Below are 26,838 nucleotides of genomic sequence, written 5' to 3'. Positions count from 1 at the left end.
GGCCATCCCAGAGATAACAGCTACCTGGAGGTGGGGGAAAGCCATAGCTCCTAGGTCCAATCCATGGCTTGTCCAGGTAGGACGGGAAGAATCTCCTCTCTGAAACCCTGGTGAGCCACTGCCAGTCCATTTAGGCCAGGGGCAGTCAGAAGGTAAACTGGGATCTTCTGGTAGATCTCTGGATGATTTGCTGTAGACTGGCAATGGTTTCTGAATCCCAGTAGTTTAAGAACTGCAAGTAAAAACGGAAACAAATCCGCTGCCATGGCTGGCTTCACATTATTAATCACTTTAATCACATTATTAATCACAGCGCATCGGTGAACTATGGAATTCAATTCGACAACATGTAGTGATGGCCACCAATTTGGATGGCTTTTAAAGGGGATTGGACAAATTCCTGGAGGAGAAGCCTTTCAGCGACTACTAGGCCTGATTGCTGTGTGCTACCTCCAGTATGAGAGGCAGTATGCCTATGTACACCAGTTGCTGGGGAACATGGGCGGGAGGGTGCTGTTGCACTCAAGTCCTGCTTGTGGGCTTCCCATGGGCCGCTGGTTGGCCCCTGTGTGAACAGAATGCTGGACTAGGTGGACCCTTGGTCTGATCCAGCAGGACCCTTCTGATGTCCTGATGTTCTTACTTCTAGCCTTGGTGTTGTAAAGCTGTTGCCTTTGTCCAGGTCTTTGTGCAGCTCTGCTAGCCAGTTTTAGAACTGTGTGAGAATCCTTGGTCTTCAGTAGCTCAGATGTAGGTTTGTGTATGCAGGTCATCTCAGTTGATGGCTCATGAATTGCAGTAGATGATTGGCTCCGCTCCCTTAACCAGCATTTTGCATCCGGCTACTTCTTCATCCCACCCCACCACTACTTTTTTGCACCTGGCTGTGGTTGGTGGGCCTTGGAGTTCTAGTAAAACCCAGAACAGATTCCACAAGCTTGAAGTCTGCCCGCCTCTGGTTAAGCGGACCGATGATCTGACTCGCTATAAAGCAGCTTCCGATATTCCTACAGTGATTGCTGTAGTTACAGCATCTGGAAAATGTGATCCCCTGCTGTTTCTTTGGGCATCTTGCGTCTTGGAGTATGTCCCCAGGCCCAAGCACAATGTATGGCAAAGATTTTTGGATACCTGGAGTGGGCTGGTACTTAGATTACTAACCCCAGCACTCTACATTTTCAATAACAACCATTGCAGCATTGGACAACTTTTGGCCATCCAAATCTTTTGGTCTAAAACTCCTCATCCTTCACCATTGGCTGTGCTGGATAGAGCTGATGGAGTTGCAGGCCAAAGCATCTGGAGGGATAAAAGTTGCCTAGCCCTGGATTAGAATGTTGCTCATTTTCTTATCAGCCACCAAATAAATGCCGATGCGGCAACTATGCTTCTGGATGCCTCTGCAAAATAGGTTTCTCTGCAAAATACCAACTGAGTCATACAAATGTAGGACTGGAAAGGAATTTGAGTCCGTATTTGTTTTAAAGCTTAGGTCATAAGGTACTTAATTTACAAGGCTCCGCAAAAACCGGTAACCTGAAAAGTACAGAACGAAAAAGCACGTTCACCCAAGCAACAGGGCTTGCCATACAATATAGAATTTTAGATCAGTGAGTCTCCATACCAACAAATAGCATTCAGCTCCACAAAATACCTCCCCACCCTTCCCTCCTCCCCCTAGCCCTGATTTTTCTGGCTGCCACTGCAAAGATAAGCAAGTTTGTGCTGATACGCTTCCTTGGTTTGCTGGGAAAGGATTTCAAGGTTATCAGGTCAAGCCCCTTACTTAGAAAAGGAACTACATATCTAAAACACCCTGATGGATTTAGCACATGCCATCAGGATTATAGTTTATCATCGGCAGAGAACAGGAAAGTGGTCTATTACAGAAGCCCCCCACTGGGGCAGGGTTCTCCATGTGAGAGGTAGACCCCCATAATGAAGGTGCCAGCAGTAGTCGCAGGAAGACAGAGGGTCTTCGAGGGCACAATCCTATGGATGTTTAGGCAGAAAAAAGTCCTAAACTCCCAGCGTTCCCCAGTCAGGCCTCTCCTTTCATCCTCACAACCACCTTGTGAAGTAGGATAAGCTGAGTGATAGTAACTAAACATGCATTGGGTTGTATCTTGACTTTAAAAAATGCATGGCATTGCAGAAAGTCTGAGTTCCCAAACCTCCTAATGTAGATCATTTTTTAAAAGAGAACAAAAACAGATGCAAAATATCTGCTGGATCTTACTCTAAGGTGCCATCATCTGTCAAAAGATCTCTCTGGCAGAACAGTTTTTCAAGAGCCTCAGTCAATGTGACATCTGATCGCCTAGTTGGCTGCAGAGCTGCTGAGCGCAGGCAAAAGATTCACATGTGAACGAGATGGGAGTTTGTTTTAAAACGCCACTCTTCTTCCGCTTGAAGCTGAGACTTCCTTCCCGGCCTGGCCTTGCTTTAAAAGGCTATCTGGCTTTTAACAGTTCACTGAGCAACTCCAGCCTAGCAGGCAGAATGGACTAGAGTTCATTGTTCTCACTTTTTTTATAACAGCCGCTAGTAGACCAATGCCCATCCATTCCTAGCTGAATATTCCGTTATGTTCTTGAAAAAACTCATTCATAGACAGGGCTAGCAGGGTGGCCAAGTGTCCTGCTTTACAGAGGACAGTCCTCCATTTGAAGGGCTGTCCAATCCAAGTCCACTTTAAAAGTAATGAGGGAGAGCCCAGAAGTTGCCCATCCACCGTTAGCACCTGGGCAGCAAACGGTGCAGCAAGCACACGGGTCACCTGGTCACTACCCTTCTCGCTATAGTGAGATGTACTGTGTTTTGATTTAAATTATAGTTATTTCCGAATGGGCATTTATACGTATTGATGAGCACATGCAAATCTGCATCCTCTTTTCTCTTTTTTTGGTGGGGCTTGGGTGGCCATCGTGGCAGAGCATGTGATTTGCAGGTAGAACATCCACAGCTTCTCATTTCCCATGGAAAGGGCCTCAGCCAGGAGGGCTAGGCAAGACCTTCCTCTTCTGGAGACCTTGAAGGTCTCATGCCAGTCGGAGTACCAAAAGAAACCCACTGCTGGATGACCTGACCCAGGATTACCCAGGCAGATCCATGTGTCCGACCGACAGTGATCCAGGGAGGTGCCGTTTGCCCTTGCATGAATTCTGCTCTGATGCCCGCTGAAGATTTCAACCTAGGATATTTGGATATTCCTAAAGAGATGAGCTTTCCGGGAGAGGGCATGAGAAGGAACCCTTTGAAGGCTCACACAAGCCTGATCAAAGGCTTCTCCTGCCTCTCTATTATCAGCTTTCTCTCCAGTAATATGCATTTGGGAAACAGCCTCCTTTAAGCTGGATGAACTGAAACCACACATGCCCCCCCCATTCCTTTCCACTATTATTTCCCAGGCTCACCCCTCCCTGTCTCTGATTTCCTTTCTACATCTTGCCTTCCCCTGACCTCCCCTCCCTCTTGTATCAGTGACAGTATTATCTGTTGCAGTCTTTTAATCTACAACCCTGCAGCTATCTCCAGATGGCTATTGGCAAGAGGGGCAAGGCTGGGGGGGGGGGCGGTGGCAGTGGCAGGGAGGAGTAGCAGATGATCTCAGCAGGACAGCTGCTGCTTAATTTTTCTTTTGTCAATCCGGTGATGAGCTGATGTTGTCTTAAGGCAGATATCTTGGGGCCTTAGCTAGAGCAACATTAACTTGGCAAAGAACAAATTGCAGCTGAAACTTCAGTATCCGATACTTTACCTTATCTTTATTGGAAATTTCGTGCTGGGGCATGAGCAAAATCTGAGCAAAAGTTGCATCTAGTTGGGTTCGCATCACATAAAGATCAGGAGGCTTGCACAAGATCCGAGCATAGCTGACAGGTATCTTTTGACATGATGGGAGGAGGGCTACGCCCATGTACGTGGGTATAGGGTTGCTGCATAAGTGGGCTTAAATGCTTTACACTGCAATCCTGTTCAAGTCTACTCAGACATAAGTCCCATTCAGGTCAATGGGATTTACTCCCAAGTAAGTGTGTATAGGATTGTTTGGTAAGATCACAATCCTATGCATGTTTAGATGGAAAAAAGCCCTACAACTCCCAGCATTCCCCATGCTAGCTGGGGGGATGCTGGGAATTGTAGGACTTTTTTCTGTCTAAACATGCATAGGATTGCACCCTAAGTGTACTTAGCCCTTGAAAGGGAGGAGGTTGTGTAGCAAACTAGATGTAGTTGGCTCTGCCTCTGGTGACCCCTTGACTCCGCCTCTGGTGGGACGCCTTCTGCCCTACCAGCCCAAATGGGCACCAGCCACCATTGGAACAGGAGCATGATCCTGTTCCAATGGCATCCCTCAGCACTTTATTCTGAGTTAGGCTGACCATACGTACCGTTTTAAACGGGACAGTACCATTTTTTTCATATTTCCCGACCATCCCAACGTTTTGATATAAATGTCAATTTTGTCCTGTTTTTAATTTTTTGTAAAAAAACGCGTTTATCATAAGGCTCTATGCTAATCAATGCGTGCAGTAAAACTACTAGTGTGACGAACGAGGAAGTTCCATTTCCTTTATCCAGTCAGGGCCAGGCTTCTTGAGCTAGCGACGATCAGACGCCGCCCCCTGGCTTGTCTGCAGTGGCGGGGAATTCAAGAGGCAGTTGCTAAGCCCCGTTCAGCATGTGGGAGCCAGGAGGGTGAGTCTTACTGTTATTTCTACCATCATTCCACCCATAGAGATTCTTTCTGCCCTACATTCAGTTTGATTCGGACTTTTCAGACTCATATTTCGGTTCAACAGGTTAGCTATTTTTTTATTACAGCGGAACTCTCTGGTGGGACATTAGCATATACTGGCTTGTGATAGCAGTCGGGGTGTTGATTCCTTTTTTTTTTTTGGTGTATGTTTATGGTGTATGTTTTTGGTGTATGTTTATGATTTTTTGCAGTCTGGCATTAGAGTGTTCAGTGTGGTATGCCATACAGATTTGTTATCGTCCTACTTTTTCATGAATATGGAATATTACATAACCCCGTCCCGTTTTTGTCATCCCAATATCCCATTTTTGTCTCAAGGAAATATGGTCAGCCTATTCTGAGTAAGCCTGGTCTCATTTTGGATTCTTTTCATTCAGGGTACAGAGGTATTTCTTCAGTTTACCTTTTTAAGGCAAACTTACCTAATTTTACTCTTTCAGATCAAGAGGGGAACCAAAACACAATTCACTTTCTAAACATCCAAATTTTGCAATGGAGTCTCCGATCAAAAAATGCCTATGTTAAGGGAAAGTGCACACAAAAATGCGTATATTCATGAAAAGAATGTTTAAGAAAGCCTTATATTAGGAAAATTGCTTGCAAAAAAAAGTGTATATCAGGCAACTGTGTGTACCAAAATGCATGTAGTAGGAGAAACGTGCACTAAAATGTGTACTAAGTTTCATGCAGACTTTTCTCAATGTTCGGAATGGAACCAGTGTAAGACTGGGAAAATTTTCAAAGTTAGGGATGAGCGGAATGTAAGATTGGACCAATGGGTGGAAATTGCAGGGAAGCAGATTTTGGCTAAGCATTAGGAGAAACTTCCTAACAGTGAGAGCTGTTTAGCAGTAGAACAGTCTGCCTCAGGTGGCGGTGGGCTGTCTCTTACTCAGGGTTTTAAGCAGAGGCTGGATGGCCATCTGTCAGGGATGCTGTAGCTGCTGAGCTGGGGTGGACTAGATGATCTCCAAGGTCCCTTCCAACTCTATGAGTCTATGAATTACCTAACCTTTGCTCATGCGGCAAGAACCCAAACTATTTATAGATCTTAAGCTATTCAGTATTATTTTTTTGTTTTGTGTTCTGTTTTTTAAAATTCAATTTATTTAGTTGTGGGCCAGAAGCCATTCACATATACAAAACAAGTAAGCAAAACATATTAGGGCAGATACAACATCAGGTCAGAATCTCAACTGGTTAAAACTAGAATATATTCACAGTATATTATTTAAAATTCATTTAAATTCTTTAAAATATACTATTTCCACATTTAAATGAATAATTATGATCTGAGAATTAAAACAGCTAAAAGATCATTAAAACAAGGCATCCCCAAAACTGTCAACTGCATTGTCAGAAAGGAAGTTTGCACGAATTTTCGATACTGCCAAAGCAAAGAGAGAGACCTTGTGAGTTACGGTGGGATGTGTATCCGACAAAAGATCTTCTCTGAAACAGCATTACAGGACAGGTAAGACAAAATAAAACCCAGAAATTTAGACCTCGTGTGGCGCAGAGTGGTAGGCGGCAGTATTGCAACCGAAACTCTCCCCATGACCTGAGTTCGATCCCAGCGGAAGCTGGGTCCCAGGTAGCCGGCTCAGGTCAACTCAGCCTTCCATCCTTCCGAGGTCAGTAAAATGAGTACCCAGCTTGCTGGGGGAAAGGGAGTCACGACTGGGGAAGGCAATGGCAAACCACCCCGCTATAGTCTGCCATGAAAACGCCAGCAAAAGCGGCATCCTTCTAGGGGTCAGTAATGACTCGGTGCTTGCACAGGAGGAACCTTTCCTTTCAGAGTATAAAGGGCAGGACAGCAAATAATGTGGTAGATCTTCAATCTCTGGAGCATCACAGATACATAAACATTGAGCCAGAGGAACTGGAGAATATCTTATGTCAATCATTGCTGTTGGCATAGTTTGAAAACGAAGATCTGTAAAAGCTTGTCTAAGTTTTGGGAAAGTAGGCTTTGTCAAACGGGCGGCTCTTCGGTGGTCATATTTGTAAAACCTGTACCATTTTGAATACTGTTCAGTATCATGGGCATCCATGGTGCATTTAGGTCTGCTTGGCCTCTTTCGAAAAATCATTGCTTTTTAGGGCGCAGTACCATGGTTTTGGCTGCAAGCCTTCAATGGCTTACAGCCATCCAGTGCAGAGCAGGAGAAGCAGCAGAGGCGATCTTTGCCTCCGCACACCCCCTACTCCACGTTTTAGCTAGATGGACGTTTTCTCCTGCCTAGCTGAGGCATTGGGGATGGAGAGGGAAGGAGGATGGGGAGAGCTCATATCCCCACTTCCCCACCCACGGGATCGCCCCCTTTCTGTCCCTGGCCTCAGAGAGGCAGCCAGCACAGTCCTCTCTGCACATGGTGAAGGGGAGGGGCCAACAGCTCGGACTCTTCGGTCAACCTCAGATCCAGAAATCTGAAGTAGCCCACCCACACATCCCGATTCTGTCTAGGGGCCATGGGATTGCTTTCCCACCTTACTGCAGTTGACTCCAAGGCATCCTGTCTAGCAGAAAGTGGGGAGGCAGAGGGTATCTGTCATTATTTCTTGTACTGGCCATTATACAGGGGCACCTAGAGAGATATTTTTATCCTGTTTTCTATCTTGTCCTGAGTTATCAGATTTTGAGAAAATGTCTATGCTTTTTTGCCTGATCAGAACAAACCTATGTTATGTTCCAAGTTCTATTGCTGGCAACAGCTGCTTTTAAAAGTAGACCGAATTATGAATAATCATATTTATTAGTGATGTTGGTTATCTGATTGGATCCTTTCTTGTGGATTTGTTTTGTGGTTTCCCCCCTTCTTCTCTCCTGTTTTGTGATCACCTTTGGTTTTAAGCAAATAAAGATTGTCTTATATGATTCTAAGATTGGAAAGATGAGAAATGGAGAGGAACTGAAATGAACAGATTTGTCTGTTGCTACTTCCCCTGGATGTGCTCACCACCCATTCATACCCTGAGACTGAGGGCCTTTTCACACATGATGTGGTGACAAACCTGGGATAATTTCCAAACATACACCTACACTGTGGAGGGCAGGGGGGCTGGATTTGGGGGGCTGGCTTTGGTTCTGAGGTTCTTCACTCCTGCTGTTTAAGGCTGCTGTGCTTTACTAACTTACACTTCGCTTCAGAATTGTATCCATGTAAGGACAGCTAGAAATGACGGTTTATTTTATTTTCATGGAGTTCTCTTATTTCTCCTACTCGCTGATCCTGAATCCTTTAATAAAAAATCTTGAATTAGAAGGGTGGGGCTGAGAGAATAAGCTTTTATTATTATTATCATCACCATCTCACCCCCATGCTGGCTGCTCATGTCTGAAGCTACCTACTTGGTTACTTCCTGGTAGCTGGAAAATCTGTCCCTCTTCTCCCAAAAAACACATAGCAGCCTTGGATTCCCATGTTCAAACGAAGGTGAGCTAATGTGGGTGGCAGCAGCTGTGTATTCAGTAAGAAGAAAGCACCTCCCAGCCTATCCTACCTTGCAAGGAAGGTGGGAATGCCTGTACCTTTGGCACAGAGACCCATTCATGAAGGGTAAGACTATCTATGGCTGTTCTTAACCAAAAGAGATTGCTCAGTAGCGGATCTTTATATGGGTCTGCAGTTGGGAGAAGGGGGATCATTCTAATTGGGAAGAGGCACTCTACATTGGAAATTATGTTATATTTCCAATCAGTACAATAAAAATGATAAATATAATAAAAGGAACATAGAAGAAGCATTTTTGTTTAACAAGATTCTTTCGTATAATAGATTATAACAGGCTCACCTTCTTGACATTTCACAGAATGTTTTAGAGTCATCTAAACTTTAAGAAAGAAAATCATGGAGGGAGCAATCCTATGGCCGCTAGTCAGCAGCTAGATGGCCATAGGATATCTGGTTTTCCGGGAACCGACCTTCCCCCCCTTCCGCGCTGCCTTGCAGGCAGCATGGAACAGCCCTGTGCTCTGCGCTCACAAGAGGAGCAGAGTGGCCAAAATGGGGCGCTCCAGGGTGGGGGAGGCAAAAATGCCAGTATGACACATCCTATGTGTCATCTGGCAGCTGCTTTCCCTGCTCCACCGTCCCATGGCTAGACAGCCAAAATTGGCTGTCTAGCCACAAATGCAGGGCAGGAGAAGCACAAACAATCCCCTCCATGCTTCTCCTGCCCTGCATTGGATAGGTGGTCGCCTTTGAGTTTGGAGGTGGATGCCTATCTGCATAGGATTGCACCTAATAATAATAATAATATACCATAATTGCCCAGTCAAGGCTTCTTACTTCCCAGGGCAGATGGTATCAGAGGTAGGGTGGCCATGTGTCCTACTTTACAGAGGGCAGTCCTCTATCTGAAGGACTGAAATGACAGTCCTCTAGTTGAAGACATCCTTTATTTCAGTGGTGGGCAACTTGTGGCCCTCCAGATGTTTTAGCCTACAACTCCCATGATCTCTCACCACTGGCTATACTGGCTAGGGCTGATGGAAGTTGTAGGCCAAATCATCTGGAGGGCCACCTCTTGTCAACTCCTGCTTTATTTGAAGGGCTGTCCAGTTCAAGTCTGGTTTAAAGAAAAAGAACCCTAAGAAGGGAAAGAAGAAGCTTTGAAGTTGCCCATCCACAGTTAGCACCACAACAGCAGACAGAGCACACAACCTGGTCATCGTCTTCCCCACTATGATGTTGACATGTATCATATTTCTATTTATATTATAGTAATTGTTTCTACATTTGCATCTAAATTATCTGCCTTGAGTGACATTTAATTGGCAGAAAGGCAGGATCTAAATTAACCAAATAAATAAATCTATAGTATAAATTAGCATATGCAAAATGATGCAAACTGGCATCCTCTTTTGTCCTCTTTTTTGGTGATGCATCAGTGGCCACCCTAGTCAGAGAAGAATGATGTGCTTAGCACCTTTCCCCATGGGTTCCTCCCTGAATGAGCACCTTGTGGCATTGACCTAGTTTGCACATAACACTCATCCATGGTTTATACAGCCCATGTTTAACCCCTGGTTTGTTGTCCTACCAGGGTTTGTCTCACAGACAATCGTGCAAACAAACAGCAGTTCATTATTTCAATCCCTGGATTGATTGTTTCCCTCCTCCTTCGACCACTCCCTCCTTGTATCCCAAATGCCTTTGCAGCACTGAAGCACTGGCATGTAGAGTGGCTAAGGTTTTTGACTGCTCTCACCTGCTGCCTCTGCAGCTTGGCCAAACAACCCATGAACAACCCACAGTTCTGGGTTCACACATAACAACCCATGAGTTAAACAACCCAGAGTTCACAACCCAACAAAAACCTTGGGTTCTCTTTCTCGGTTGTTCATGTTAACAAACCATGGTTTGTTAACACGGCCAGGTTGGCACATCAGGCAACCCAGAATTCAACAACCTATAGCACAGGTTAGCATTATGTGCAAACACAGCCATTGAGAAGCAGCACTGTGTGGATTGGGCCATTCAACTTTGAAAGACAGTAGAAAGAAAATAATGCCAGCCTGTGGAGGATGGCTTGCAAAGAAGCTGCTTTAATGAGAGCACCGTTTGTTGACCTGAAATCTACAGTGGCGGGGTGTGTGTGTGTGTGTGTGTGTGTGTGTCTTATGTACATTATTCCTCCTAGAGCTCCATCCCTACACTGGGTTCTGCTTTCCTTTCTTTCTCTCCTTCCAGCATATATATAAAATTAATAATGAAATATTAATCATTGCTGCTTGGAGCAGTTTTTGCTGTATGTTTCTGCTTCACCTTTCTCCTCTCGGGAGCTGTCCGCACTTGGCAAGGAAACTTCAAGGACGTCAAAGCAAAGAGGCTTGGGATGGGAGAAGTTCTGAACACAGCCTGGCAGTTCCCAGGAGCTTCTAAAACCTACTACCAAGGCCATGGTTACAAGCAAGGATTTGAGCTTAGCTGGTCAAACTGAGCCTGCCTGACTAAGACAGCCATCCTTCCTTGGTCAGAGGAAGCACTTGCCTCCTGGGCTGGCCTTACCTTGCAGCCATGTGACGCTACCTGTTGCAGAGCTTGCAGAGAAGCTGAATGAATTCTTTTCATCTGTCTTCACTGCAGAAGATATAGGACAGATGACTGTGCCTGAACTGATGTTTTCAGGAAGGGAGTCTGAGGAACTGAGGCAAATAGTGGCAGCAAAAGATGACGTTCTCAACCTTACTGATAAATTAAAGGCAAATAAATCACGGGGCCCAGATTGTATCCATCCTGGAGTTCTGAAAGAACTCAAATATGAAATTGCTGATCTTCTAACCAAAATATGCAACATGTCCCTAAGATCAGCCTCTATACCAGAGGACTGGAAAATGGCCAATGCAACACCAATTTTCAAAAAGGGATCCAGGGGGGATCCAGGAAATTACAGGCCAGTTAACTTAACATCTGTTCCGGGTAAATTGGTTGAAGGCATTATTAAAGATAAAATTAGTAAGCATATAGAAGGACAGGCCCTGCTGAAAAAGAATCAACACAGCTTCCGCAAAGGTAAGTCCTGTCTCACTAACCTTTTAGAGTTCTTTGAGAGTGTCAGTAAACATGTAGCCAGGGGTGATCCAATAGACATTGTTTACTTGGACTTCCAAAAGGCTTTTGACAAAGTCCCTCACTCTGAGCAAACTTAGTTGTCATGGAAAAAGAGGGCAGGTCCTCTTATGGATCAGTAACTGGTTAAAGTACAGAAAGAAGAGAGAAGGATAAATGGTAAATTCTCCCAATGGAGGAAAGTAAATAGTGGGGTCCCACAGGGATCTTTATTAGGACCAATGCATTTCAACCTGTTCATAAATGATCTGGAATTAGAAGTGAGCAGTGAAGTGGCCAAGTTTGCAGATGACGCCAAATTATCTAGGGTGGTTAAAACAAAAAGGGATTGTGAAGAGCTCCAAAAGGATCTCTCCAAACTGGAAGAATGGGCATCTAAATGGCAAAAGTGGTTCAATGTAAGCAAGTGTAAAGTGATGCACATTGGGGCAAAAAATCCCAACCAAGTATAGCCTGAGCTAGCGGTGACCGACCAGGAAAGAGATTTTGGGGTTGTGGTGGACAGCTGAATGAAGATGTCAACCCAGTGTGCGGCCCCTGTAAAAATGGTAAACTCCATGTTAGGCATAATTACAAACGGAATTGAGAATAAAACTGCCAATATCATACTGCCCCTATATAAATCTATGGTGTGGCCACACCTGGAATACTGTGTCCAGTTCTGGTCGCCACACCTAAAAAAAAAGATATAGTTGAGCTGGAAAAAGTGCAGAACAGGGCAACTAAAATGATCAAGGGGTTGGAGCATCTTCCCCTATGACAGAAGGATCCAACAGCTGGAATGGTTTAGCTTGGAAAAAAGGAGGGTAAGAGGAGACTAATGATAGAGGTCTACAAAATTATGCATGGTGTGGAGAATGCAGATAGGGATAGGGATTTTTCTCCCTCAAAACACTAGAACCCAGGGTCATCCTATGAAGCTGATTGATGGCAGATAGAAGGAAGGACTTCTTCACACAGCACACAGTTAAACTATGGAACTCGCCAAGATGTAGTGATGGCTGCCAATGTGGATGGCTTTAAAAAGGGGTTAGACAAATTCCTGGAGGAAAAGGCTATGAATGGCTACAAGTCCTGATGGCTACATGCTACCTCCAGGCCTTCTGCCTAAATACATCAGGTGCTGGGGAACATGTCCTACTTGTGGTTTTCTTGTTGACAGCTGATTGGCCACTGTGTGAACAGAATGCTGGACTAGATCAACCCTTGGTCTGACCCAGCAGGGCTCTTCTGATGTTCTGATGCCTACCCTTGGTGCCGGCCCTGCCCTGGAGAGCTGATGCTGCTCAGAGTAGATGATACTAGGCACAAAGGATAAACAGTCTGGCCGGGTGTAAGGCCGCTTCCTGTGTGCCTAAGCATCTCTAGAGCACCCTCTTGCTTGATGCAGAGCACCACCAGGTTACAGCCTGCCTCCAACCTGCTTAGAAGGCAGCTGACTTGGCTTACCACGGCTGAAGCCCTTAATAGACATGGGCCCCAGCAAGCATGCCTGTTCCCAGGGCTGCCTGTTCCCAGGGATGTCCACATGCAACCAGCACGTCTGCAGATATGGCGATGAAGGCGCTCTATTGCATCCAGGTGCAGTGAATTACCTGTGCACTGTCCTCCAAAGTGCAACCCAACATCTCCAGTCTCCAACCTTCCCTTTCTTCACTGGGGCTGAAAAGGAATCCTGTGCTAGGGCAGCCAGATGTCCTCCTTTATAGAGGGCAGTCCTCTATTTTGAATAGCTGGCAAAAGACAGGCCTCTGTTTGAAAGGATGCCCAATCCATGTCCGGTATAAAGATAAAAGAGAGAGCTCAGAGGCCTTGAAGTTGCCCATCCACAGTTATAATCTGGACAGCAGACTGAACAGGCAGGGTCACGGGTCAGCCAGTTATAGTCTTTCCCACTATGGTGAGATATAGTGTATTTCTGTTTAAATTATAATAGCTAAATGTGCACTTATACATATACATTTGCATATGCAAATGTTACGCAAATTTGTGTCCTCTTCTTTTGGGTGATGTGTTTCCTCTTTTGGGGCGAAGGGCAAGTGGCCTCCCTCATCCTGGGTTTAGAGTCCTGCCAGGAAGCTGCAGATGACCCCGGTCATGTTATAGGGTTATTTGCAACGCCAACACAGAGCCTGAATTAGCAGTGCAGGTTCACTAGGCACCAAAGGCACAAAGGAATGTACCAGGTGGTTCAGGAGCTGAGCAAGAGGCAACCGCACAGGTCGCATTTCAAAAAGCCGAGAGTGAATTTTTGAGTGGGCTGAGTTATAAGTATTTCATGAGCTGCCAGGTCACTTGTGTGCCGGTCTATTAATAATTCACTTCCGCAATGCTCTATTTAGCATCTAAAATTATCCCTTCCTTTTAGACTCTTGCTCAGTGCCGAACTCACAAAAGCCCTGGCCCTCCCCTCCTGGCATTTCGCTGCTTCCCACAGCATCCCCGCTTTCATTTTTTCAACTCCTCGGCTCCTGTTTGGCCTAGAAAAATCCAGGCTCAGAAAGGAAGCAGAGAGAGCTCCTCCCACAGTGAGTCTTCTTCGTACCCAGGGAAGAGGCATTTTAAGAACCGGCAGAGCCTGTTCTTCCTCAACGCAAAGGGCAGTCAGCAGGTGCGCATACATTTGGTAACAAATGAAAAGTGGAATCCAATGGGGTTGGGGTGACCACTTACAAACTGCAAAAAAGGGAAGGGAGGCATCACCAAAGACAGACAACTCCAACTTGCATAACATTTACATATGCAAATTTAGAAATAATTCCTATAACTGAAATAGAAATACAACAGTTCTCACCGTAGTGTGGAAGAGTGACCAGATAAGAGTGATCTGTGTGCCTGCACAGTCTGCTGTCCAGATGGGCAACTTCAAGGCCCCTTTCTCTATAAACACGACTTAGACTGGACAGCTCATCAAACAGAGGCCATCTTCAAATAGAGGACTGTCCTCTGACAGCTCTACAAATGGAGAATTATTCTCTGTAAAGTAGGACACTAGACCACCCTATGGGGCCAGTTCAGTTCATTCATCACAAACGATTGGAAGGAGGAACTAACGGGCATGAATGTTTTTGGTTACCCCATCAGTCACTCATTCAGGACTGGGTGGCGATGTGTCTGGCAGCAGCATCTGGGCAGTTGCCCTCTGGTGGCCATTTTATTTTCCCAGAATGCCCAAGACACTGCATTGAGTATTGCGTTACAATTGAGTATTGTACCATATTACAATAGAAAGCCGGGGTGTACATTTCACCTAAACAATAAATAAATGGGGGGGAGGGACACAGTAGCCACCACCAGCACAACAAAATGGCAGACACAGCTTGCAGATACCCCTCCCCTGGCGTGTGATGTCCGGGGCCTTCTGGGAAAAGAAAATCAGTAGTGCTGCCTCTGCCACAAACAATGGCAAAAAGAAAAGGCAAGACAAGACAATGAACTCAAGTAATGAAATGAAGGAGAATATAACCAATGCATAATAAAATAAATGGAATTATTAAAGGGGGGTCTTGCAGACCCCTAATGGAGAGATGCTGCATCTTCCTCGTGGCAGGTGGCCATGTGTCCTCTTTTACAGAGGACAGCCCTCTATTTTAAGGGCTGCCAGGGGACTGTCCTCTATTTTGAAGCCATCCTCTATTTGAAAGGCTGTCCAGTCCATGTCAGGTTTAAAGATAAACCACCATCAGAAAGAAGAACTGGGCTTTGGCATTGGCCATCAACAGCGCCTGGACAGCAGGCTCAACAAGGCACGCTGACCACCGGGTCTTCCCCAGTCTGGGGAGATGTATTGTATTTTTATTTAAATTATAGGAATTATTTCAAAATTTGTGTGTGTGTGTGTGTGTATATATATATGAATTGCATATCACCCCAAAAAGAGGGTGCACAATACACAATTTGCACAATATTTGCTTATGTAAATTTATAGGCATAGGTGCAAATTTGGAAATAACGATAATTTAAATAGAAGTACAATACATTTCACCGCAGTAGAGAAGATGGTGAGCAGGTGATCTGTGTGCCTGCTGCTCCACCTACCGTCCAGGGGCAAACTGTGGATGGGCAACTCCAACACCCCTCTGTTCTCCCTCATTATGGTTCTTTGACTTTAAACCAGACTTGGACTTAACAGCCCATCAAACAGGGGACACCTTCAAATATTTATTTAAAGCATTTTTATCCCACTCCTTGGTCAAAAAAGGGCTCTCAGAGCAGCTAACAATCAATCAGCAAAGAAGAGAGTCTCTGCCATCTGGCTTACAATCTAAAAAAGACACAACACACAAGGAAAAAGGCATGGGGAGGGAAGAGGAAAGACTGAAGTAGATTGGCAGCAAGGCTGGTGAAACTGCCCTGCTTCCCCTCGCATCACTCCCAGGGGAGGGGGGGAGGCAATTCAACTGGAGCAGGCCCCAAATGTTCCCTTTGCTCGCTCCAGTGTTTCTCCTCTGCCAGCTCTCCAAAGTAGAGGACTGTCCTTGGTAAATTGGACACCTGGCCATTCTACAGAAGGTAGATCAGCCTTCCCCAACCTGATGGCCTCCAGAAGTATTAGGCTACAATTCGGGATGTTGGAGAAATCCACAACGGAACCAAATGAGTTTGATTTTCATTAATCCAGCCTGCAGATTCCGCAGTGAACCGACTCTTCCTCTGTCATGCAGATTCCATCGACCTGAGGACTGTTTTTCTAGCTTTTGTGAATTTTGCGCACATTTTGTCATAGAAAAATACACATCATTTAAAAAACCCAGCCCAAAATGTACATTTCCCCCCCATAGCCTGAAATGTGAAAATGCACATCACCTTGCCGACAAAGGTCCGTCTAATCAAAGCTATGGTTTTCCCAGTAGCAACGTATGGCTGGACTATAAGGAAGGCTGAGCGCCGAAGAATTGATGCTTTCGAACTGTGGTGCTGGAGAAGACTCTTACGAGTGCCCTGGACTGCAAGGAGGTCAAATCAGTCCATCCTAAAGGAAATCAACCCTGAGTGCTCATTGGAAGGACAGATACTGAAGCTGAAGCTGAACTATTTTGGCCACCTAATGCGAAGAGAAAACTCCCTGGAAAAGACCCTGATGCTGGGAAAGACTGAAGGCAAAAGGAGAAGGGGACGGCAGAGGATGAGATGGCTAGATAGCATCACGGATGCAGTGAATATGAACTTGAGCACGCTCCGGGAGAGAGCGCAGGACAGGAAGGCCTGGCGTGCTGTGGTCCATGGGGTCACGAAGAGTCGGACACGACTGAACGACTGAACAACAACATTTGCTCAAATGCAAATTTGTGCAAATTCAGAAACAAAAATCTGATTCTGTTGATGGGCGGACAACAAAAAGAAAGGCACCTGACAATCCATGAAACACAGCTGGAACAGATTTTACACAATCCATTTATCCCTAGCTACAACTCCCATCACCCCTGCCAGAATGCCCATCAGCTGGGGATGATGGGAGTTGTATTCCAACACATTTGGAGGGCCCCAGGTTGGAACATTCAGGTAGGGTTGGAGAAATGGATTTTGGCACAGGGGAGGAGGTGGCTTTGCTTATTTCCCTGTCCTCGCCTCCTCTTCTCCTTTGATGGGGAGTCAGGCCAAATGGCCACCAGACAGATAAATTCAGCTTCGCTTCTCACCGACGCAATCGATTTCTTCCTGCTTTCCAGCTGCAGTGGAACTTTGCCTGGGCAGCCTGTTTGATGCTGTTTACCTTAGAATTCTTAATGCAGACAGAATCTCCGATGCTCACAGAAAGGCCCCTTGGCTGAAAAGTCAGCAGCAATTCTTGGGAGAGCTCCATCCCAACAGGACCGAATTATTCAATGAAACGGAACCAAAAGTATGTGGGAAGGGAGGGGAGGAACTGCATCAAAAAATAAACAGCGGCTGAAACTGCTGGATAAACTAGCACCTGGTGAAGGGCAAGCGCACGGAGCATGGAGGAAGTAATATGGGCTCCTCACAAGCAAAAATAGGGACAAAATGATGGATCCACACCAGAGGTGGGCAGAAGGTAGATCTGAATCCGCTCATAGATAGATTGCAGTAGATTTTTTTGATTTGCAGTAGATTTTCAAGTACTTGAAAGGTTGTCACAGAGAGGAAGGCCAGGATCTCTTCTCGATCGTCCCAGAATGCAGGACATGGAACAATGGGCTCAAGTTACAGGAAGCCAGATTCCGGCTGAACATCAGGGAAAACATCCTGTCCGAGCAATACGACAATGGAACCAATTCCCTAGGGAGGTGGTGGGCTCTCCCACACTGGAGGCATTCAAGATGAAGCTGGACAGCCACCTGTCAGGGATGCTTTGACTTGGATATCTGCATTGAGCAGGGGTTGGACTCGATGGTCTCATGGGCCCCTTCCAAGCCTACTATTCTATGATTCTATGATATTTGTTTGTTGTTGCATTTATATCCCAACTTTTTTCCTCTCGTAGGGAACCCAAGGTGGCATACATAATCCTCCATTCCATTTTATCCTCACAACAACAACCCTGTGAGGTGGGTTGGGCTGAGGGTCTGTGAAGGGCCCAAAGTCACCGGTGAGCTTCCATGGCTGAGTGAGGACCAGAACCCGGGTCTCCCGGCTCCCGGTCCAACACTCTCACCACTACGCCACGCTGGCGAAGAATGTCTAACTCCCAGTTAGGGTGGCCAGATGTCCCTACTTTCCAGTCTTCTTGGTTTGGAGAGCTGGCAAAGGACAGTCCCCTATTTGAAGGGGTCCCCTATGTCCAGTCCAAGCCTGGTTAAAAGCCAAAGACCCATCAGAAAGAAGAGCCGGGCCTTGAAGTTGCCCATCCACAGCCAGCAACTGGGCAGCACGCTGAGCCACAGGCACATGGGTCACCTTCTCCACGACGGTGAGCTGCATGCTGTTCCTGTTTAAAGTACAGTGATTATTTCTAAATTTGCACATATGCAAATGTGATGCAAATTGGTGTCGTCCTTTGCCCTCTCATTTTAGTGACGCTTCTCCTCTTTTTGTGACCCCCTACCCTGTAGCTATTTAACAACAGCAATAACAGCCTTTCTCAAACCTTTCCCCCCCTCAGACCACTTGAAACTTGCTGGAGGTCTGAGCAGGCCATGTAATCATTGTTTTTATTCTGCAAATACAAATACAAACACATACATAATTCACATTTTAATACAATTTTTTTCCCCTTCAGTGCCGGCATCATCATCAAAACCAGTGGGCCGTTATGAAAACAACCATCGCGGGCCCGAGGCCAGGGCGTATTTCGCCTCTTTGATAATCCTGCCCTCATCAAGACAACCTCTGCAATCAGGAAAAGGAATCAAATGCAGGGCCGTGTACAGATATTCTCAACTGTTCTCCAACCTTTCCGCAGACCACCAGAATGGCGCTTATGGATAGGGTGGCCATCTGTCCTAATCTGCAGAGGATAGTCCTCTATTTTGGAGACCTGGCAGGGGACAGTCCTCTATTTTGGAGACCTGGCAGAGGACAGTACTCTATTTTGGAGACCTGGCAGGGGACAGTCCTCTATTTTGGAGACCTGGCAGAGGACAGTCCTCTATTTTGGAGACCTGGCAGAGGACAGTCCTCTGTTTGAACGTGTCCTCTGCTTGAAGAGATGTCTGGTTGAAAGTCAAAGAACAAAGTCAAAGAGGGAGAGCAGCAGGGCCCTTGAAGATGCCCATCCACCATCATTCATTCATTTCATTTCATTTCTCTACTGCCCAAATAGCCAATGCTCTCTGGGAGGTTCACAGTTAACCCCTGGACAGCAGCCTAAGCAGCAGGCACACAGGTTACCTGGTCAGGCTGCACCACTATGGTGAGATGTATTGTACTTCCATTGAGATTACAGTTATTATTTCTACATTTGCACCTATACGTATACAATTGCACATACAAATATTATGCAAATTGGTGACCACTTTTGTTCTTTTTTGGTGATGCATTTCCTCTTGTTTGGGGATGCGAAAATGGCTACTGTGAGAGGCCATGGGGGGGGTCACTGTACAACCCCCCCCCCAGCTGTTTCTGGTTGGCCAGCATCAGTAGCCAGCCTCAGTTAGGGCTGGTTAAACAGAGGGAAAGGGAACCAGGGCAGGGGCTCTTTAAATGGCTCAGGGACTCTGAGGGAAGAGGAGGAGGAGGCAAAACCACAGGATAAAAGCCTGAATGCTAGAAGCTCAGGACAGAGAGAAGAAAGACAGGGCTGGGTAAAAGAGGCGCTGGAGGAGTGGCTGAAAAGGAGCAAAGAACAGAAGGTGAAAAAGTGGGTAGTCAGAAGGGGAAAAGAGCATCTGGCTCCTCAGAATGCCAAAGAGCTGAAGCAGAGAAATGCTTCTAAGAAACGCAGGAGAGACCTTTCAGTGCAGTCAGCAGCAGGTAGGGATGTCAGAGAATTCTGCGACGGATCTCGGTGAGGCCGAATGCCAGTGCATTCAGCCCCCTGAAATCCATCGCAGAACGGCCTGCCACCCCCCCTGCCTCCCACGGATCCCCCCCGGGACGAGACTTACCTGGGGCGGATGTTCTGGATGGCGGCGGCTCCAGCGGCAGCTGAGGCGGCGGCTGGTCTTCTGACCGGCTGCTGCCGCCGCCGCCGTCTGCAGTCTGTGTCTTTTTCTTTTTTTCCCCTCATAGACGGGATAGGCTACGTAAAGACTTACATAGCCTATCACGTCTGGGTTTAAAAAAAAACAACGGCCGCTGCCATTTGCATTCCTTATTTTTCGCCGTCTTAGTCTGCGTCAATATTTATGTAGACTAAGATGAAGAAAAGAAAGGGGAACGCAAATAGTGCCCACTACGCTATTTGCGTTCTCTTTTCTTTTCTTTTCTTCGTCTTAGTCTACATAAATATTGACGTAGACTAAGACGGCGAAAAATAAGGAACGCAAATGGTGGTGGCCGTAGCCGCCGCCATTTGCGTACGCGTTTTTGGTTTTTGTTCTTTTACCTAGAGCCCTCCGCGGCCGGAAATCCGGCTGCGGATGGCCCTGGCCTGGGCCTGGCTGGCTGGCTGCTCCACGGAGCCTCCATGGAGCACAGCTGGCCGTCGAGGATTCTGGGGGGGAGGACCAGATCGCCTCCCCCCTGTCGAGGATTCTGGGGGGAGGGACGGAACGCCTCCCCCCCACCATGAACAGAATCCGCAAAAAGGTAAGTCACTTTCGTACATCCCTAGCAGCATGTAGGAACACACAAGAACAAGTGGACAAGAAAAGACTCGCTCAGCTCTGAAGCAAGCTCAGTAGCTTTACTGTACAACTCCTTATCTGCACTAACATCATTACGTAGGCATTCTCTCTGATCTTGCAGCTACTTACCGTTTTTGTTCTACGGACATTCATGCTAATCCTGCAGCTACTTACCCACACCATGGACCTTTATCCCAATCCTGACAATATTTATCTGAATTATACTATGGGCATCCAGTCAGATCCTGCAGAAACGTACCTTGTTCTGTGGACAAATTGGAATCCTGCACATACTTACCCATCTTATCCTGCAAGCATCCACCTTGATCCTGCAGCTACTTACCTCATGCTATGATCTTTCATCCTGGGTCCTGCAGCCACTTATCAGTATTGCTCCGGAAACATTCCCCCTTATCCAGCAGCTGTTTACTACAATTCCCAAGAAGTGAGTCTGATCCTGCAGCTACTGACTTGGATGATCCTGTGCTGTAACAAGGATTAATGCAGGCTATAGTTGCTGCATTTATGTGGTCATACCATTCATTGGGTAGGAGAAGAAGAGAAAGGGACTTGTTCCCCTTGGCGGAGGGGGCATACCTTGTGACAGCTAACCTGGGAGAGCCCAGGTCCTTGAGGGTCCCCATCAACAGCACCTGGACAGCAAACAGCAGCAGGCACACAGCTCACCTGGTCACAGTCTCCCCCACTATGGTATGAATCTGCACATATCAATTAGCATTTGCACATTTTATGCAAACCCCTGTCCTTCTCTGCTTTTTTTTTTTTTTGGTGATGAAATTCTTCTTCTTCTAATGACGTGTAAGTGGTTCTACTTAATGGACCACAGTTTGGGAAGCTGTAAGTTAAAGGGAAACTGTAGGGCTCAAGTGAGTGGGAGGGGGTCAGTTCCTAGACCTTCCAGACCAAATCTCTGTAGCTGGAGCAAGACAACATCTGGAGGAAAGGCTGACCCCTGCTCATCCCATATCGGTGGTGACCAATTGGCACCGTAGACAACGGCTTTTTGGCTAACCCTTTTAGAGCTGCACAAACCCCTCATTAAGACGCCAAAGCTGGGCTGCTTTGCCGTGTTTAACAATGACGCTGTTCTCAGAAAGCGAAGCTTCCCTTGCCACGACGACTAGCGGGCCGTGGGACTAGAGGAACCTCCTCCCCCAGCCGCTGCCTCTCTTACTGGCATGCCATTCAGGGTGGTTTTAACTGTCACTCGGCCTCCTGGATGTGAGCATTAGACGAGGCCAGCTGTTCATTGCCCCAGCATTCCTGTAACAGAGAGGGGGAAGCGTTTCGGTTGCTGCTGCATTCATGGGCATTAGCACGAGGGATCAGGCCTAAAAAGTTCCCTGTCGCAGGGAGGCTGAACCGTATGGCACAGATTCATTGCACGCAAACCAATGTCGTGTTTGGCTCCAGCCAAGCCGACCGACTGCAGATGCTTCTGTTCAGTGTTTCCGTGCTTGGTGGATGAAGCTTTGTACACACAGTCATTCCTGTCTGGGGGCAAGTGCAGGGGCGTGCTTACGAATTGCCAAAAAGTGGAAATGCATCACCAAGAAAAAGAGGACAGCAATGTGCATGGCATGGCCTGTGCTGTTTTATATTGCAAGATGTAAATTTAGAAAGAATTATTATAATTCAGATAGAAATCACCCAGAACAAAAGGGCAGCAATTTGCACAGAATTGCCTGCACTAATTTATATTGCTGGATGCAAGTTTAGAAAGAATTAGTATAATGCAAATAGAAATGCAGTAGATCTCACCATAGTGTGGGGGACTGTGACCAGGTGAGCTGTGCACCTGCCTGCGCAGTCTTCTCTCCAGGTGCTAACTGTGGATGGGCAACAGTTTGTACGGTTCTTTATCTTTAAACCAGAATTGAACAGGACAGCCTTTTAAATACAGGACACCTTCAAAGAGAGGGCAGTCCTATGACAGCTCTTCAAAGAGAGGGCTATCCTCTGTAAAAGAGGATACATGGTCACCTGTCGCAATGGGAGCAAGTTCTCCTGGCCAGTCAGGGTGGCCATGTGTCCCACTTCACAGAGAACAGTCCTCTTTTGGAAGGTCTGTCCTGTTTAAGTCAACTTTAAAGAAAAAGAACCATAAGAAACAGTGGTGCAGCTAGACCATTTTAGACCCTGGACGTAATGGTCTTACCGGGGCTGGGCGGCTTTAGACGGCCGGGTGCATCACTTCAGTTGTAAAGCACACAATTAACATTTCTCTTCTTCCCCCACCATTGCATACTTTACAACTGCTTCTATGTTCCTGATACATTAGAGCACCAAAAAAAAACCTTCGCCATAAAAACAAACTGCCTGAAGTCTTCTGCTGGCTGGACTCCCCCTCTCTCATCCATCTCTGTGCAGCTCCGGATCCAAGAAGAATCAGAGCCTGGCCGGCTCAGCTCTGCAAAGCTGGCACAAGCAAGGCAGGCCGCCTAATCTCCGGATGGGAGAGACGTTCCCACCAGTCAGACAAGAGCCTTGCTGTGAAATCGGCCTGCCGCCAAGAGAACATACTGAATATTGAGATGTAAATGAGGGCAGGCTGAAGCATCAGCTACAAGGCGACTGTGCCGCTTGACTGCCGGGAAGCGGGGAGAGTTATTGGGGACAGGGGAGAGAAGCGCCCGCATTCCGCGGAGAGGATGAGAAGACAGGAGGGGCGTCTGCTTTCCTGGGTTAAGCCTGATGGCGAAACAACATTTTAACCACTCTCTGCAGTTCCATCATGGCCACTGCTGCCTGATTAAAAAAAGCTCAGCTTGGCTGCTGAGCCACTCTCAGGTGGGTGGGGTCTGTTGTGGTGTGTGGCTTTGGGGGCTACCTGATGACTGGCAGTAATTCCCATGCATGCAGGCACACAGATGACCATTGGTTGTGGAACAGGTGATCCTTGCACCTTGACAGAAGACACACCATGGCGTCAGCCCCTAACTTTTGCAAGCAGGTACCTGGGGCCCCAGCTCCTCAGCCGCTGGCTTTGGACCCCCTTCATCAGGCAGTGTGTAGCTATCAGCCACTCATTTAAATTTCCCATAATGCCGTGGGGTGCTACTACATTGGGTCAGTGGAGGCCGGTGGCTCCGATGTCACTGGGGCGGTAAATCTGCTCTCGGTTTCAGTCAGAACTCTGCTTTGCACCTTGGATAGCTCCTTGAGAGTTCTGACTGGAGCAGATTCACCACCCTCTGACATCAAAGCCACCAGCCTCCACTACATTGGGTACTCTGGGGTCGGGATGTATGAAAATTTTGTTTTGGGTTGCAAAACATCGTACCATGCCCTGTTCGAAGCTCCGAATGCAAGCATGTGTCCACCGAAAATAGTAATCTTATTCACGATTCCCAGGTTGATTTGCACAAATTTCCGCAGTAGACTGAATCAGCCCCACTTTAGCCTATGGAGGGAATTTGTGCAAATTAGGAAACTTGTGCAAATCTGAGTTTTGCGCAAATCTCCCATTGGATCGCTGCTTGATTGGCCCAAGTTTCCCATCCGCACAAAATAAGCAGCAGTTGCAAATGGGAATCAGGCACGTGACGAGCGGCAAGATGATGTTTGGAGAATCCTAGCGATCTTCAACACCGCTTGTTTGCCCACCCCTATTCTGGGGCATTGTGGGAAATTTAAATGGTGGTGCTGATGAGGGGAGTGCTGGCGCCTGATAAGCCCACTGGGGAAGAGGGCCCTTGAAGACTCCTCAAGCCTGGGCCCAGCCCAGGGTAGCCACTTACACACTGCCAAAAAAAGATCAAAATAAGACACCAATGTGCAAAACATATTTATAGGTTTATATGTATAGGTGCAAATGTCAAAATAATAACTATAATTTAAATAGAAATACAATACAGCTCACCCAGTAGAGATTGGTGGCTCTGATTTCAGTGGGGCTGTGAATCCATTCTCAGTTTCAGTCAGAACCAGCCAAAGCTCTAAAGGAGCTCTCCAAGATGCTGAACTCTATCCCCAAAATGGACAGCAACTGCCAAGTTCTGCTACTCACCTTCCAACTCTTCTTTCCCTCTCAACTTTTAATTCACCATCAAGTTAATGAGACCTGTTTGCCTTCCAGGCTATGCCTGCCTCCACTTTGCAACAGACTCAGCAGTTCCCAACACTTCATACTCCGGAAAGAACTGGAAACCTTCCACTCCTAAATAACAGCAAACTTACAGGAAGTAAGTTCCAGTGAAATTTAGGACTGGGCTGTAAAAAAAGGTCAGCAGTTAGATAGTCATGCAGTGTAACTGTGTACATGTTTACTCAGAAGTAACTCCCTAGTGTGTTTAGGATCACAGCCTTAAGGCTGTTGTACACATTGCATAGATTAGAATGAAAAGGTAGATCAAGGGTGGAACTACAAAGTTATAATATACACAGGGCTGCTGCTTAAAATGGCAGTCTTGTGTCAGGTTCTCCCATCCCTTTTGTTACATGCAGTTCAACTTACCCCATGTATGATCTCATTGTACTATGTGTTCCCTACCCCACCCCTGTGTCAACCAATGATATGGCTGCAGGGAAACAACACAGGACAGCCATTTTTGGCAGAAATCCTGTGTTTCTTTAAAGGCACAGTTCTATTGTGATCAAATTCTGGACTGTACCATTTCAGACTATATGTGAGTCACATTTTTAAAAACTCCCCCCCACCACCATGTAAAAAAGCTCTTTGAGAGGGGTACACCAAACCCTTTACTCTCTGAAATGCTATTTTACTACAGGCAAAGAGCTTGCTGCATGGAACAACATTCAAAATTGTGGCACATACATACCTCCTACAGTGGTACAACCCAGAATACTACCTCCTCCTTCTCCTTAAAGGGTTGGGTTGGCTGTTAGCCCAAGACCAGCAATGTTTACTTAATGTCACTCTCTGAAGTACTCATTAGCCACTTTCTGCTGTGTCACTGTGACCTCCTATATGCATGCAGCTTCTCTCAAGTTTCGCATATCAAGCTGAATTACTCTACCCAGCCTAAGAAGGCGCCATTTTAGCAGTGCCCCCCGCCTCCATTCTGCGACCGGGCAATCCTGCTTTGTAGCAACATGAATGTACATCAGTTGCAACAATGCCATTCAGTTCTTGGGCTGAGCAGTAGTTCATGATGACCCACAACATCAGATGCAGAGGCTGTAGTTCTAAACACTTATTTATTTAGTTATTAAGCCCTATTTGGGTGTAAGCCCTATTCAGCTTAGTAGGACATCTGAGTAAACAGGAATAAGGCTGGGTGGCTTCAGCACCATTAAAAACACAAACGAAACAGGACTTTTATGTTGTAGGGAAGTGGTCCCAGCCGATCAGGGAGCACCTGGCCAGTGCCATGACATCAAGATGCCACAGAGCTGATGAGAATTGGGGAAATGGTGACATCATAAAACTTTGTATGGATTGTGAGGGCAGAACCTGGTCAAGTCTAGGTAAAGGCTGGGCAGACTAAAAAAATCTGAGAGAATGGGGATGTTCTCTGAAAGATTATGAAAATAAGGAGATCTAAATATTCTGTAATGCTTAAGGCAGAACCTAGTGCAAATCACATTTCTGTCTCGGCCTTAGTTAGAACACATCTGGACTGGTTTGGCCAGTGACACACTGTTTAGTTAGCAACCCTACTTTTAGGATGGCCGTGTGTCCTACTTTCAGAACGGCCGTGTGTCCTACTTTACAGACGATAGCCCTGGGTCTGAACGGTTGTTGGAAGACAGTCCTATATTTTGAAGGGCTGCCCACTCCAAGTCCAGTTTCAAGACAAGGAACCATTGGAAGGGAGACCAACAGGGTCTTTGAAGTTGCTCATCCACAGTTAGGGCTTCGCGGTTGCCCACCCATAGTCCATAGCTGGACAGCAGACTGAGCAGCAAGTACACAGATCAAGTAGCACAGATCAAGCAGCAAGTACACAGATCACCTGATCAGAGTCCCCCCCCCCCAATGTATTGATGCATTGTATTTCTATTTAACTTATAATAATTGTTTCTACATTTGCAACATACATTTATGCAAATCTCTGTCTTCTCCTTTTTTGGTAACACATTTTTGCTTTGGGGGTGATGTGCAGTGTCCACCTTACCTACCTTAAGTATTTCAACAATTCAGGGCCTGTAGCGAAGGATAACATCCTCTTGTTATTTGCGCTGTTTCTTCTTGCCAGGTTTTATTCGATGCCTCAAATGCGGCTAGACTACGTCCCCCATTTCTTGTCCCATTTGTTCAGAATGTGTGACGCGCAAAGGCATTTCACATATTATAATTCTTGTGATTTCCAACAGGCATAGTGTA

At 46.4% G+C, this 26,838-nt stretch overlaps 1 protein-coding gene and 1 long non-coding RNA gene across 2 annotated transcripts in view; one reads left to right on the top strand and one right to left on the bottom strand.

The window, feature by feature from the left end:
- Positions 1–19,970, top strand: part of PIGQ (phosphatidylinositol glycan anchor biosynthesis class Q) — an 81,626-nt gene extending 61,656 nt beyond the window's left edge. Inside the window, exon 13 of the mRNA XM_084818752.1 lies at positions 18,521–19,970. The gene's annotated coding sequence lies outside the window, so the exon portion shown is untranslated. The remainder of the gene's footprint in view (positions 1–18,520) is intronic.
- LOC146336695 (uncharacterized) overlaps positions 1–26,838 on the bottom strand; it is a 38,280-nt gene that overhangs the window by 5,242 nt on the left and 6,200 nt on the right. Inside the window, exon 2 of the long non-coding RNA XR_014785578.1 lies at positions 25–26,838. This is a non-coding gene — a long non-coding RNA (uncharacterized LOC146336695). The remainder of the gene's footprint in view (positions 1–24) is intronic.

The sequence above is a fragment of the Heloderma suspectum genome, chromosome 12 (assembly GCF_057233095.1).
Source record: "Heloderma suspectum isolate Gila_16-S chromosome 12, 16-S_ref, whole genome shotgun sequence".
In the NCBI taxonomy this organism is placed as follows: Eukaryota; Metazoa; Chordata; class Lepidosauria; order Squamata; family Helodermatidae; genus Heloderma; species Heloderma suspectum.
This window is presented reverse-complemented; position numbering and strand designations above follow the sequence as displayed.